This window comes from Callorhinus ursinus, unplaced genomic scaffold (assembly GCF_003265705.2).
Source record: "Callorhinus ursinus isolate GAN/ISIS: 27379988/994484 unplaced genomic scaffold, GSC_fseal_2.0 scaffold62, whole genome shotgun sequence".
NCBI lineage: Eukaryota > Metazoa > Chordata > Mammalia > Carnivora > Otariidae > Callorhinus > Callorhinus ursinus.
Window position 1 is genome coordinate 1,283,383 of NW_027397124.1, and position 9,066 is coordinate 1,292,448.

The 9,066-nt window shown below is 39.2% G+C and overlaps 1 pseudogene; it reads left to right on the forward strand.

The window, feature by feature from the left end:
• The first annotated feature begins 1,907 nt into the window (after positions 1 to 1,907).
• Positions 1,908 to 3,672, forward strand: LOC112834346 (E3 ubiquitin-protein ligase RNF114-like; annotated as a pseudogene).
• Positions 3,673 to 9,066: the final 5,394 nt, after the last annotated feature.

Here is a 9,066-nt window from a genome sequence, read left to right on the forward strand (position 1 = left end):
ATCAATGACACAAGAAACAGCAGGTGTTGGTGAGGATGTGGAGAAAGGGGAACACTCTTGCACTATTGGTGGGAACACAAATTGGTGCAGCCACTCTGAAAAACAGTGCAGAAGTTCCTCAAAAAGTTAAAAATATAACTTCCCTGGGGAGCTTGGGCGGCTCAGTCAGTTAAGTGGCTGCCTTTGGCTCAGGTCATGATCCCGGGGTCCTGGAATCGAGCCCCGCATCAGGCTCCCTACTCACTGGGGAGCCTGCTTCTGCCTCTGCCCCTCCCCCCCGCTTGTGCACACTCTCTCTCTCTCTCTCAAATAAATAAATATCATCTTTAAAAAAATAGAACTACCCTATGATCCAGCAATTGCACTACTAAGTATGTATGCAAAGAATACAAAAATACTAATTCAAAAGGAACATGCACCCTGATGTTTACAGTAGCATTACCTACAGTAGCCAAATTATGGAAGCAGCCCAAGTGTCCACAGACTGATGAATGGATAGAGAAGATGTGGAATACATGACGGAATACTGCTCAGCCATAAAAAAAAATGAAATTTTGCCATTTGAAAGGACATGAATTGAGCTACAGAGTACTATGCTAAGTGAAATAAGTCAGTCAGGGAAAGACAAATACCATATGATTTCACTTTAGGTGGAATTTAAGAAACAAAGGAGCAAAGGGTAAAAAGAGAGAGAGGCAAACCAAGAAACAGACTCTTAACTATAGAGAACACACTGATGGTTACCAGAGGGGAGGTGGTTGGGGGATGGGTGAAATAGATGATGGGGATTAAGGAGTGCACTTGTTTTGATATATAGAAGTGTTGAATTGCTGCATTGTACACCTGAAACTAATATAACACTGTATGTTAACTAACTGGAATATAAATAAAAACTTAAAAAAACAAACAAACAAAGGAACAGGACAAGTTCCTTTTTAAACAACACTCATGAATCTTGGTTTCAAAGACTGTCACATCCACAAAAGAATAGGCTGCTATGCCAAAAGAACCATCAGAGAACCAGAAAGTCCTTTTGGAATTTAAAAGTGTACTTGATAAAATTTAAAAACCAAAAAATGGCTGTAATTGCATAACAGTTGCTTCAGAAAACTGAATTGGTGATTCAGAATCTCATCTTGAGCAATTTTTCCATAACTTAAAAAGAAAACAAAATAGAAAGTACAGAAGAGAGCTTACGAGACAAGAAATATGGATCTAAAACATATAATATTGACTTATTAAAAGTATCAGAAGAGAATGGAGTAAATGTTGGAGAATAAATAATCGAAAGAGAGGAAGAAAGAAAAGAAAGAAAGAAAGAAAGAAAGAAAGAAAGAAAGAAAGAAAGAAAGAAAGAAAGAAAGAAAGAAAGAAAGAAAGAAAGAAAGAAAAAGAAAGAAGGAAGGAAGGAAGGAAGGAAGGAAGGAAGGAAGGAAGGAAGGAAGGAAGGAAAAGAATCTCCTGAGCTGAAGATGGACTTATCAGGACAAAAGTGCACCCCAAGTATCACAAGAAAGAGTGTATTAAATTAAAATAAAATATGTATATAGATTTTTTTGTCAAAATTCTATAAAGAGGGGGCGCCTGGGTAGCTCAGTCCTTAAAGTGTCCGCCTTCGGCTCAGGTCACCATCCCAGGGTCCTGGGATGGAGCCCCGCATCGGGCTCCCTGCTCAGTGGGGAGCCTGCTTCTCCCTCTCCCACTCCCCCTGCTTGTGTTCCCTCTCTCGCTGTGTCTCTCTCTGTCAAATAAATAAAAAAAAAATCTTTAAAAAAAAATCCTATAAAGAGAAGAATCCAATTTTCTAGAAATAAAAATAGTTACCTAGATGAGAAAGACACTCTAACATTATATGTCTTAATTTTAATTGTAAATATTAAGAAAATACCTAGCTGCGCGGCTGCAAGATGGCGGCACAACAGCAGGACTGTGAGGGTGGTCCGCAGGCGGCTGGGCTCGCAGCGGACGCCTACCCGCTGGGCCGCCTCACGCGTCCCGTGTGTTTAGAGGTGTACGAGAAGCCGTGCAAGTGCCCTGCAGTCACGTCTTTTGCTCTGCATGCTGCAGCAATGTCTGAAGCCAAAGAAGCCGGTCTGTGGGGTGTGCCGCAGCACTCTGGCACCTGGCGTCCGAGCCGCGGGGCTCGAGCGGCAGATTGAGAGCACAGAGACTTCTTGCCATGGCTGTGGTAAAAATTTCTTCCTATCCAAGGTCCGGGAACACGTGGCTACCTGTTCCAAGTACCAGAATTACATCATGGAAGGTGTGAAGGCCACCACCAAGGATGCCTCCCTTCAGCCAAGGAACGTCCCAAACCGTTACACCTTTCCTTGCTCTTCCTGTCCGGAGAAGAACTTTGATCAAGAAGGACTAGTGGAGGGGCACCTGGGTGGCTCAGATGGTTAAGCGTCTGCCTTCAGCTCAGGTCATGATTCCAGAGTCCTGAGATGGAGTCCCACATCGGGCTCCCTGCTCCGCAGGGAGTCTGCCTCTCCCTCTGACCCTCCTCCCTCTCATGCTCTCTATCTCTCATTCTCTCTCTCTCTCTCTCAAATAAATAAAAAAAAACTTCTTAAAAAAAAAAAAAAAAAAGAAGGACTAGTGGAACACTGCAAGTTATCCCATAGCACGGATACCAAATCCGTGGTTTGCCCCATATGTGCCTCAATGCCCAGGGGAGATCCCAACTACCACAGCGCCAGCTTCGTAGAGCACATCCAGCGCTGGCACCAGTTTTCTTACGACACTTTTGTGGATTACGATGTTGATGAAGAGGACATGAGGTGTTGCAGCGCTCCATCTTTGATCAGTGAGCAGTCTCTGCTGTCCGTCTCCTGTTCCAGAGCTTCCATTGTGTGTTAGGCGTGAAACATGTGACTCATACACCTTAAATGTACAACAGACCTGGAAGTGAGCTGTGGTGTTAGGATAGGGTCCCTTCTGACAGAGAAAGAGGTCTCCAGGTCAGAGCCGTCCTTTCCTTTGGGGTCTTCCCTACTGTTCATTCTGTCACATGCCTGGTCTTTCATTGCTCCTCAGCTACTTCGTGGAGTTTCTGCTTCCTCTTCTGGAAGAGAACCCAGCTTCTCCACCTATCCTTGTTTCACACTTGTTCCTCCCATCTGGTGTTCAGGTCCTCTGAGCCAGCCAGGACCTTTTCTGGGTCATGAATAGCACAAATGAGACCAGCATCTTCTCTCCTTGTCCCTGAGGTGTGTGTATCCAATTGGTGATGGAGCTCCTTCTATGCTCTGGAAGTTCTTGTTCGTTGGCCCTTAGCAGCAGCTGCCAAAAGCTGGAGTTTACCTCCTGGGAAACATTTCAAAAGGCCTGTTGGGGTGAATGTTCTGGGTTTAGCATGATCTGATGCTGGAAGTTCTGATTAGTGATATTTTCCTACCACTCCTGCACATCCTTAGAATTAACTGGTTCGGTCTTAAATGCCTGCATGGTGCCTTTTTAGGATAAGGTGTAACCATATATTTTTAGTGAGAATAAGTGTTTCTAGGTTAGGAAAGTTAAACTCCATTTATCCATAAGTGGGGAGGAGGGTCAGCTAAGAGCAGCGTGAGGGCCATAACTTTTTGGTTCTGATTTTCAAACTAATGCCGTATTTTCAAATGACTGAGTCATGTTTACCTCTCTATATGGAGCCTGCTTACATTCTTGTCCTTGAAGCACAAGAAGGAGTCCTCAAATGAATAAGAAGGAAAAGGTTTAGGGGCTCCAGTAGATACTATAGTTAATTTATCTTTTATTTGTTAACTTAGATTAAACTGAATATTGTTTTTCTATCACAAATGGTTTCCATGTGTAAATCAGTGTGTGAAAACCTGCCTTCTAAAGCAGAGGTTATAGGAACTCTAGTATCACAGCCTGCTATCTCTTTTTGATAAGACACGCTGTTCAGAAGGCAAAACATGTCTCCTGTGAGCATTTCTTGATGGAAACTGTCTACTGGAAGCTTGCTTTGTTAATAGCTCAAGAAACTTGAAGTTCACCGTGTTTCACGAATATTAATAAATACAAGGCTAAGAGCTGTCAGTCTAATATGTAGGAGCAGAACCTCTGATTGACCAAAAGGCATGTGGCTTTAGGTTCACTTTTTCGTGTCAGACCTCTCTACACTGAGCATGGAAAGTTTTTCTGGTCAGTGGCTGAGGTTGCAAGTGACAGCGCACTTTGGGCCTGTGTGTAGTGCTGTTGGGGGCCTCTCCCTCTGCCAGTCGGGGCTGCAGATGCCTAGTAACCAGCAAAGACAGGGCCCTTTGGGGGCAAAATAATTTTTTCTAATGTGATGTTGCTTGGGAGGGCCCAAATGTTAAGGTCTATGTCTTCACTGTAATTTCTGGAAAAAGTTCACTCTGACCTCCCTGAATTGAGAGGTCTAAGTTTGGAGGGAAATTTGACAAAGCCTTCATTTGAGGAAACGGATGAGAGTGTGTCCATTTCACTGGTGGTACCCAGAAACCGATTTCCTTGTATTAAGTGAACTTCATGTATTTCTAATAAGATGACTTTCCAGAAAGTGAAATTTGTTATGTTCTGGCTTTTAAATGGTGAAATATAAATAAATTTCATAATTTATCCGAAAAAAAAGAAAATGCCTAACAATTGACAGAGTACTGAAGAATGTCTCTCTAAATATATAGATTTAATATATGTTTCTATGCTCTGATATAAAAGTAATTAGTTAAAAACAATTTAATACTTATGTGAAATACGTTCTTCAATTGCTTTTTCTCACATAAACATTTTAAACTGAGCTAAAGAAACTCTTCAGGAAAGAAATTATTGTTATTTCTCTCCTCTTGGATATAAATTCTTAATTATCTTAGACTTATATCTATGGACCATAACAAAAGGTAGTAGGAAGGAACATTAAAGCACATTAAAAGTATAACTACATTTTAAAATAGAAATAAGCATACTACGTCATATTCAGGCACTCAAATCAAATAAGACTGATTCACGATCACTCACAAATCTTGTACATTAATTTGAAACAAGATCCATGTATTTAATAAATGGAAGCTGATTTACATTAATCATGTGGGAAAGTGTGAAATAACTGTAATTAGAAGAATGAAGTATACATTTGTATACGAGATATATATAAATATGTATACCCCCCCACACACACCCCTTAACAGTTACTGAAAACATTCCCTTTACATTTTTCATTCCTCTAATTATCCCATGGAGTCATTTCTACTGTCTTGGGGACCCCATTCCTTATTCATTAATAACAAACCAAAGACATACTTAATAGATAATTATGTTTCCTAGGATTTTAGCTTTTGCAGTTGATGTACCTCGCCCTATTTTATATTCCCCAAATCATAAAGGTTCTCAGACATATCACTCATCATTATGTCCACCTATTTATGGCTTTAGTGAAATGACTATTATTAGATTAGGGGGACATATCATTTCAAAATATTTATTTTATATTCCCTAGAAATAGTCTGAACAGAAAAATGATTTGTACAACTATGAATATCAGCATAAAGCAAATAAGAAAAATCACTTATATCACACAAATTTTAAGTATTCAAATAAATGACATGCAAGTTTAACTTATTCTACTTTCCTACAATGATAGCTATCATACTGAATAAAACACATTTCACATATCATGTCCAATAACTTATTTAGGTTCATAACACACATATATACACATATATATACATACCACCTTTCCCAGTTTATAATTTTTAATTTAACTGTGATAAAATTGTACATGTCCTCATTTACACAGTACAGAAATAACTGTTTATACACCAGTGTCACAATTACTGCAGGCATTCTGATATAAGGATGAAAGAATCTATAGTTTTACAGATGCCACCTAAACATTTAGGTGAAAGATGCACTACAAAACCAATACTATATTCCTTGAAAAAAATCATGTGCAGAATAGTTTTCCATCTATACCTCTCTTGTGATCATTTTAGGTAGACAACTAAACATCAATCCGAGTTTCCTTTCTCTATGTATTGTTAAGTGTTTCCCAGTGCTAGAACACTTCTTTGAACCAATGTTCAGGTAAGACCCTCATGCTTCTCAATGGTTTTGTCTGATCATTGAATACCCACTGAGTGTGGCCTTTGTTGTCTTTCCATTAGAAAGTAAGTGTAACATCCATAACCAGTGACAGTTGTCATCCGTATCAGATCCCTTTCACTATCTTTTGAGGTCGGGGAGAGGTCATCAGGCGTACATTTCCTATTCTACATTGTTTTACAGCTTTCCTCACTTTTAACAAACACTTCAGTATCTTTTAGCTTCTCTAGTAGCACTAAATCTCTCAAAGTTTCTTTAAAAGAGGTATTCGCAGATTAAAATCAGTTCTTTCAGTGTCTTTACCAAAAGAAGTGAAAGGAATTAGATAGTGAATGTCATATAGTTTGGCTGATAATATCTCCTGTACAGCTGATGTGATAGAAGCATTCTGTGCTCAGATCCAGTACATACCATGTGTATTCCTCTGAGCTCAAAGCAGAAGAGCCCATAATCTATGTTGCAGAGGCTGTTCCTTTCAGTTACAATAAATTATCATCGAAGATGTGCAAATTATAAAGATAATTAGAACATACCGTCTTTCCTCTCTTATCTTCCTTGAAATGAACATATAGGAACACACTTTATATTTTGAAAACAAACTCATCTCCTCAAAGCACATGCTTCAAATGCTTCTCTAAGATATTTTGAGAAATGGTGATACCACTTACTGAAAAGTGTGATTTGACATTGGAGAACAGAATAGACTGTGGAAATTGTAGCTGTTTCAACATATTGTGTTCACCTAAGGTGGCCTTTTATCCAGATACTACACACCTATGACAGAATAGATATAGAGAATTTGTAACATTGAAAGGGAACTGCTATGGCAGACACCCTAATATCAATCCACTTATCTTTCTACATTTTAGTTTTCCCAGACATATACTTCCCTCATTTAACAAATAATTATTGAGCAGCTACTCTGTGTCAGGCAGTGCACACCCTGAAGATGCATAGGGAGCAAAGACAAATAGTCCCTTTCACAAGATCACTGATGCCCTAGTGACAAGGCCACTCCATTAAGGTGCTCTGATGAGACAGTGCTGGACATGGCCAGCACCATGGGACACACCCAATTTTCACAGTGAAGCCCATCTAAATGAATCTGGCTCACCAGCTGGGAAATCTGGTGTCAAGAGACCTTAATAAAAAGGTTGAAATATAAATTTTGGAAACCTCTATCTCTCCAAAAGCTGCCTGTCAGATAATTTCTATAAAGTTCTAGCAAATCCCAGAAACTAGAGATAAACAACTTTCCCATGAGATCCATAAATTATGAGAAACATTAAACTAAAGAAAACTGCCAAGTTTCCAAAAGTTACATGTTTTTCTAAGCTTTATCTGAAATTCTGGTCATACCATGAAGCCAGTTAGAAAATAGAAAGTAACCTATCCATGAACCTTGCATGTCATAGTTGTCTAATATTTCCAACAGAATTCTTAGACAGGACTATGTTTTTAAGTTGTATATGTAAAATTAACCACTTGTACTTACCTTTAATCTGCTTTAAAGATAAACCTTAGACCTAAGGTTGAAGTTTGGGTCCTCTTCCTCATAACCCACAGCCTGCTGGACTTCACCTTGAGAGACTTCACCCCACAATCCTATGGCAGCCTGCTTTCCTGCCAGTCTCCTCCACAGTCCAACCTCTTTATGAAGGTAAGGTCCCATGTCTACCTTAGTCACCACTGTATGTCCCAGTACTTGACAAATAGGAAGTACTTATAAATATTTCTGAATAAATAATACATTAATGTGAATCCTGGATTAAAAAGATATTGCATAGTTATCTGTGAGTTAGTATCTTACTCAAATAAAATTGATTTTGTTTAAAATTTCCTTAAGAGTTTATTTTTTTCTTTTTTTTTAAAGATTGTATTCACTTATTTGAGAGAGAGAGAGAGAAAGTGAGCAAGAGAGCAGGAGCAAGGGAGCAGAGGGAGAGGGAGAAGCTGTACAGGGAGCCCAACCTGGGGCTCGATCCCGGGACCCTGGGATTATGACCTGAACCGAAGGCAAGATGCTTAACTGACTGAGCCACCCAGGCACCCTGAGTTTATTTTCATCTTCATATCTATTAAAGTCAAGATAACTAATGTCAAGAGCATGACTCTGGAGTCAAACTTTGTAGATCCAATCCTGGTTGCCTCAGTGACTTCAACTTACTTCTCTGTTACTTCAGAGCAGCTCCTTTTAAGGTACTGGGGAGCATAAAATAAGAGAAATACTGTATTGAGCCCAGTACTATTTAGCTGCTACTTTTATTGGCCAATGCTATTTTTACTAGCAAAATAAAGTGCAAAGTGGTATTCCACCATACAGGGAAACAATCTTTGGTACACGCCGTGGGTTGCCCTGTGCAGCATTTTCAGGGCCTTTGCCTCAAAATTAAGCTGCCCCAAATTAGGCATATATTTTCTCTCTTTGTCTACTCAGATGAAGTGGCTTTTTAGAAGTAGCAAGAGACTTTAACAGAACAAATATTTCTCTAGCTAGCCCCTCCTTCAATTTTTGCCTAGTGTATCTACAGAAACCCAAAAAGAACAAAATAGTAATCAACTTTACTTGAACCACAAAAGGCCATGCTATACCTGATACACTTTCCTTCACAGCAAGTACTTGTGTAAGGTTGGTGGTGCAGCCTTTACACAGGGTGGTTGAATAATTCCACAATAATTCCACACCTGGAAAAGGCATACACCAAGATATCAAATATGATGTTGTTTAATACAGCAAAAACAATTTAAAATCTAAACTTCTGTTACTTGGCTACATTAATGATTTAACAAAACCATTCTTTGTTTGAGGCTTCAGAATTTTTAATTTATTATGATCTTGTGTATATTTTTAACATTTCTTATGGGGAAGCCTTTATCTTCCTATCAGAAATGTATTTAAAACCACCTAAATAATGAACAAACATAAGAAAAAGAAAGAGAGCAAGCAAAAGAGCAGTTTTGGGAAGGATGTTCACCAGAATGTTAACTTACAGGTGTTCA